We start from the raw sequence: 6,362 nt of genomic DNA, 5'->3' as shown, positions 1-6,362 counted from the left end.
CGAGTCAGCGGAAGCAACAATATCTGAGTACAGACATAAGTTAAACAAGTTTGCCTTAAGAAGGCTAGCACAAACTGGGATAGAGATCGAAAGAGGCGCAGGCCTCCTTCCTAGGATCAATTCACAAATACCAAATGATAATATAACAAGGGAATAGTTATTATTACAAGAAGCTTCCATGATAGGATATACATCGTGTCCATGGGCATGAACACAAAGTTCAAGGTCGACTCCCACTTCTTCAATGTATAACCTTCCATTCACCTCTCGCTTTTTTTTTGAAAATGACATTAGTTGTTGAAAGTTTTACCTGGTGCAATACCAGATAAGTATAACCCGTGAAATCTTTCGGGCACACACAGATTTAAGGAAGGCATAGGTTCAACCCGTCAGGGTATCGTGGAAACATATACCACAAGCTTCAATAGTAAATACCACCAGCTCGAAAACAGAGCATGGTTGAGAAAGCAGAGGATGCAATTTACCAAAGGCTATATATATATCCATGGAAAGGCTCACAAGGTTACTTGAAAATGAAGGACACTGTCGGATAATAATCCAACAAGAGGTCTGGTGGTCTACAACAGAGCTGATGTGAGTATCGGTACTCTATCAAAGGAAGAAGGAATGCATGTCCATCGGATTATAGAAACAACTGACTAACTCAAAGCTCAAATGCAAAGGAATCATGAATTCCAAGACAAGGGATCAAAAGCAATGCTCTGATTAGGGATGGATAAGTTGAATAGCCTTAGGGGTACAATCAATGGCAATTCGAGTGGTCGAGATCCAGCTCATGTCCGGAATGACATCTGAATCGAAAGGATAAATTCCAGGGAACAACTGATGATTGTGGGCATTCACACACTTGTTGAATCAATAGGATCAAAATGACGGTGTCAAAAGATACTAGTGAATATTGCTAGTGATATGGGAGCATCCATAATGTAAGCATATAAGTATTTGCAGAGCAATAGTTTGAAGAGGATGCTCAGAAGGTCGGATAGTATTTCAGAGTATCTTATGAAGCATACGAACAACTAGTGATGAACAGATACTCAATAAGTGCGAGGAATTTTCAATACGGGTATTCATGTGACAAAGAACAGCAAGGCAGTAAGCTCAAAGGATTATCGAAACAACGACGAGTATTTCGGGGTATCTTGTAATAACAAGACCAACTGGGAATAGAAGTAAGAATGACAGGTGTAAGTATTTATCCATAGGGATTTTTCGGCGGTAGGGAATTGCAAAAGCAACAGGCACAAGGTCTCGAGAAAATATCGGAGAGTATTGTCAGAATCTTCTGTTGAAGCAGTCGATCATCCGTAATGAAAGGGTTCTCCGACAGGAAGTGGTAACGAGAACCTAGAGTTAGATTTTAGCAAAATCATTTAACCCGAATAGAAGAGAGATCAGAGTCCCAGAGTATAGATCGAGGAATAAAAGATCCTAATAACACCCGATGGCGACGTGGGCCCAGGGGCCGCACAGCCAAGTTAGTAAAACAATTTTCATCGACTAGACTCAACTTCGGCCAAGGAGTGTGGAAGGGGGATTCCTACAGGCAGTCGGCTCTGATACCAACTTGTGACGCCCCCGATTTGACCGTACACTAATCATACACGCAAATGTGTACGATCAAGATCAGGGACTGACGGGAAGATATCACAACACAACTCTACAAATAAAATAAGTCATACAAGCATCATATTACAAGCCAGGGGCCTCGAGGGCTTGAATACAAGAGCTTGATCATAGTAGAGTCAGCGAAAGCAACAATATCTGAGTACAGACATAAGTTAAACAAGTTTGCCTTAAGAAGGCTAGCACAAACTGGGATACGGATCGAAAGAGGCGCAGGCCTCCTACATGGGATCCTCCTAAGCTACTCCTGGTCGTCGTCAGCGGGCTGCACGTAGTAGTAGGCACCTCCCGAGTAGTAGTAGTCGTCATCGATAGTGGCGTCTGGCTCTTGGACTCCAACGTCTGGTCGCAGCAAACGGGTATAGGAAAGGGGAAAAAAGGGGGAGAAAAGCAACCGTGAGTACTCATCCAAAGTACTCGCAAGCAAGGAGCTACACTACATATGTATGCATCGGTATCAAAAGGAATAAGGGTATCATATGTGGACTGAACTGCAGAATGCCGGAATAAGAGGGGGATAGCTAGTCATATCGAAGACTACGCTTCTGGCCACCTCCATCTTGCAGCATGCAGAAGAGAGCAAAAGGTAAGTTCACCAAGTAACATCGCATAGCATAACCCTAACCGATGATCCTCCCCTCGTCGCCCTGTGAGAGAACGATCACCGGTTGTATCTGGCACTTGGAAGGGTGTGTTTTACTAAGTATCCGGTTCTAGTTGTCATAAGGTCAAGGTACATCTCCAAGTCGTCCTGTTACCGAAGATCACGGCTATTCGAATAGTTTAACTTCCCTGTAGGGGTGCACCACATAACCCAACATGCTCGATCCCATTTGGCCGGACACACTTTTCTGGGTCATGCCCGGCCTCGGAAGATCAACACGTCGCAGCCCTACCTAGGCACAACAGAGAGGTCAGCACGCCGGTCTAAATCCTATGGCGCAGGGGTCTGGGCCCATCGCCCTTTGCACACCTGCACGTTGCGAACGCGGCCGGAAGCAAAACTAGCCCCCTTAATATAAGAGCAGGCTTACGGTCCAATCCGGCGCGCGCCACTCAGTCGCTGACGTCACGAAGGCTTCGGCTGATACCACGACGTCGAGTGCCCATAACTGTCCCCGCGTAGATGGTTAGTGCGTTTAGGCCAGTAGCCAGACTCAGATCAAATACCAAGATCTCGTTAAACGTGTTATCTTGAAGACACCACGAACGCCGACCAGGGCCAGGCCCACCTTTCTCCCAGGTGGTCTCAACCTGCCCTGTCGCTCCGCCACAAAGATCCACCCAGAGGGCCGTCGGGACAAAGGTCCTTTCAGCCCCCAATCCGTGAATCACTCGCGGGTACTCCTCGAGCCAACCCGACTTTAGTCATCACATGCATCATGTATAAAGTATAGGTATATACCCGTGATCAACTCCCGAGTGATCACGGCCCGATAGTATAGCATGGCAGACGGACAAGAATGTATGGCCACTGATGATAAACTAGCATCCTATACTAAGCATTTAGGATTGCAGGTAAGGTATCAACAGTTGTAGCAACAATGACAGGCTATGCAGCAGTATAGGATTAACTGAAAGCAGTAACATGCTACACTAATCTAATGCAAGCAGTATAGAGAAGAATAGGCGATATCTGGTGATCAAGGGGGGGGCTTGCTTGGTTGCTCTGGCAAGAGGGAGGAGTCGACACCGTAGTCGAACTGGGGTCGCCGACAGTCTCGGGGTCTACCGAAAAGAAGTAACGGAGGGGGAACACATTAAATAATAGAGCAGTCAAAGCATTACAAAGCATAACAAGGCAATACGCGGTGCCAGGGGTGATCTAACGCAGGGATAGGTGATACCGGCAAGGGGGGGACACCTGGAAAAGTATTCCCGGTGTTTTGCGTTTTCGGACAGATGAACCGGAGGTGGACATGTTTGTTATCCTAGGGACGTGTGGCGGACGAATAGACTGCGTATTCGGATTTGTCTCGTCGTTCTGAGCAACTTTCATATATAATTTTTTTTCATCCGTTTTACGGTTTATTTTATATTAATTTTCAAAGTTTTATTGTTTTTTTGGAAATTTCTGGTTTTATTTTATTTTGATGTAATTCGAATTGACCAAGTCAATTTGACTAGTCAAAAGGGGCAGGCGTGGCCCACATGTCATTGTCACTTGGGTTAATAAAATATCTAACCTTTTTATAGGGGTGATAAAACATCTAACTAATTTAATGGGGTCCTACATGTCATCTAGTACTAGACTAACTTAGCATTAAATTAGTACTACTAAACTAGTCCTATTTAGCCTAATTAAACAAGGGCCGGTCCACTGCAGTGGCACACCGGCCACACACACACCACACACACACGCTGCACACACCTAGCACACTCACTCACGGCCATGGCCATGGCAGCCGGCAGCAATTAGCGGAGCAGCATAGCAGTAGCAACAAACGGCGACAGCAGAGCAGCGTAGCTAGCAGGGTAGTAGCTAGCGGAGCGGCGGCAACTAGGAGCGGGTAGAGCAAGCAGCAGTAGCAGCGCGCGAGCAACAAGCAGTAGAGGGAGCAGCGTACCAGCAGCAAGAAGCAGCAGGCAGAGCAGCAGCAAGCGCGCGTCGGCAGGGGCAAGCAAGCGGGGCGCTAGCACGCGTGTGCGGACGCGACTGGGTAAGACAGGGCGCGGCCAGTGGCCAACACGGCCAGGCGCGCGCAGGGGAGGCCGCGGCCGGCAGCAGCAGTACACGGGGGTGCGGGCACGGCGTTTACGCGACGGACGCGGAGGCATGAGCCGCAGTACTCGGCAAGCGACGTTGGCAGCAGCAGGTCGGGCACAGGAGGCAGCGAGCGAGTGACGCGGGCGCGAGGAACAGCCAACGCACGGTCGGCGAGCAGAGGGCAAGCGCGGCGCGCGGCGACAGCAGTAGCGGCAGTAGAGCAGCGCAAGGAGCAGCAGGCGCGCGTACGCGGACACTGTGCTTCGGTCATGGCGGCCGCCGGCTCGTACAAGCAACTACGGCAACGAATCGAGACCATGACGAGGGGCGTTCGGAGGAGGAGCTCACCGCTAGTCCGGTGCCGTGCTCGGGGAGGGTTGGGGTGGACTGGGACGATGGGAATCAATGACGGTCGCCGGCGATGCACGCGCTGAAGATGACGGCGATGGTGAGCGTACGGACCGCCCCGGCTCGATTCGTCGCTCTGGACGGGCGGAGTGGTCCGTGACGATTCTCCTGGACATGGAGCTAGACGGGGGGGGGGGGGGGAAGCTTGGTGGGCGCGAGGACGACGGAGGCCATGGAGGCTGCGTACTCGCGCGTGAAGAACATGAGCAAGGGAGGAGCGAACGTGGGGAGGGGGAAAGATCTGGGGGACGATGACGAGGCCGAGGGGTCGCAGGCGCGTCCTTATCCCCTGCGCGCCGACGCCGGCGAGGTGGTCGGGCGGCGACCGCGCCCCTGTAGCGGCACGGTCGGCCAAACAGGGAGACGACCGGTGGGGTGGGGGAGTGGGCTGGTTTGGCTCGGGTGGGCCGAGGCCCAGAGGGAGCAGGGGCCTTTTGCACATTGTTTTTTTGTTCTTTTGCTTATTCTGTTTTCTTTTCCTTTTATGTTTTATATTTTCTACTATATTTTATTTTACTTTTACTTTTATAAAATACAGCACTAGCCCCTAAATTAGTATTAACAATTAATCCACTTCTACAAATAATTTGGCACTTTAATAAAACATGTTTATATTTGTTTACTATTTATATGCATTTAATAATTGTTTTTGGCTACTGTTTTATTTATTTATTTTCATTTAAACCTTTTATGAAAAGATGCTTTCTCCACCAATATTACTTATGATTTCTTTTCCACACTCAGAACATTTTAGTTCGAATGTTTGAAAACTTTTGTCGTTTGACTTGATTTTGAATTTTGAATTCGAACGTCCATCGCGGGGTAACGACAGTAATCGTGGTGAAGTGGCATAATTAGCCGAGGTTACTGTAGCTTAATTATCCGGGCATCACACAATCCCAGACTCTTTTTGTTGCCCTTCTTAGGAGCCGAATACTCCGGACTTTGGGTGGCCGAAGGGTTACCTTCTGGCCTTGGCGGATCAGGAGAAATCCTCCGTGATGACACCTCAGGGTCGTCCGCTGTAGGAGGCGGGGAGATAGGGGGAGGCGTTTCGCTCTCCATCATCTCCGGAAAAAGATCCCCCGAAGATGAACTCTGTCGAGAAGGGCTACGAGCCGGACTGGAAGATATATGTCTCGGTTATTGTCCTCGGAGATAAAGCAGGCTATATTTACCAAAGTACTCTTGTTCACTTACAGCTTGGTGGAGGGCTGGCCCCCTTGCAGGCACTGTGCGGTAAGGAAGCCCTCCGGGTCAGTGCCCCCTGGCGAAGGTTTTTTCCCTCGTTTGGAAACCTTCATTTCCAAGTCTTCAGAGGCGGTCCTTTTCCTTCCTTGGGGAGAGGGGATTCTAGATTCTTCTCCCCAATTATCCTCCTTCGTGGAGACACTAATTCCCCCGGTTTGGATGAGTAATGTGTGAGGCCCGCTCTCGGCTTCTTTATTCCTCCCTTTATCTTCCCCTGATGGCACTTGATAAGGTGCGTGCTCAAGCTTCCTGGCTAGTATAGGATCCGGTGAGCCTTCGGGAAGGGGGGGGGGCGAACACCTGATCCTCTCTGCCTTTCTTATCCAGTCCTGGCCGAGAGAGATTTTTT

The 6,362-nt window shown here is 49.3% G+C and overlaps 1 long non-coding RNA gene across 1 annotated transcript; it reads right to left on the bottom strand.

Annotated features, from left to right (window-relative positions):
- Window positions 1-1,682: 1,682 nt before the first annotated feature.
- Window positions 1,683-4,998, bottom strand: LOC147985575 (uncharacterized). The gene is made up of 2 exons (XR_015616772.1): window positions 4,703-4,998; window positions 1,683-1,989 (listed from the first exon to the last, which is right to left on the bottom strand). It is a non-coding gene; the product is annotated as an uncharacterized LOC147985575 (long non-coding RNA).
- Window positions 4,999-6,362: the final 1,364 nt, after the last annotated feature.

This window comes from Triticum urartu, chromosome 2A (genome assembly GCF_056163025.1).
Source record: "Triticum urartu cultivar PI428250 chromosome 2A, HENAU_Tu73, whole genome shotgun sequence".
NCBI classification, from domain to species: Eukaryota; Viridiplantae; Streptophyta; class Magnoliopsida; order Poales; family Poaceae; genus Triticum; species Triticum urartu.
This window is presented reverse-complemented; position numbering and strand designations above follow the sequence as displayed.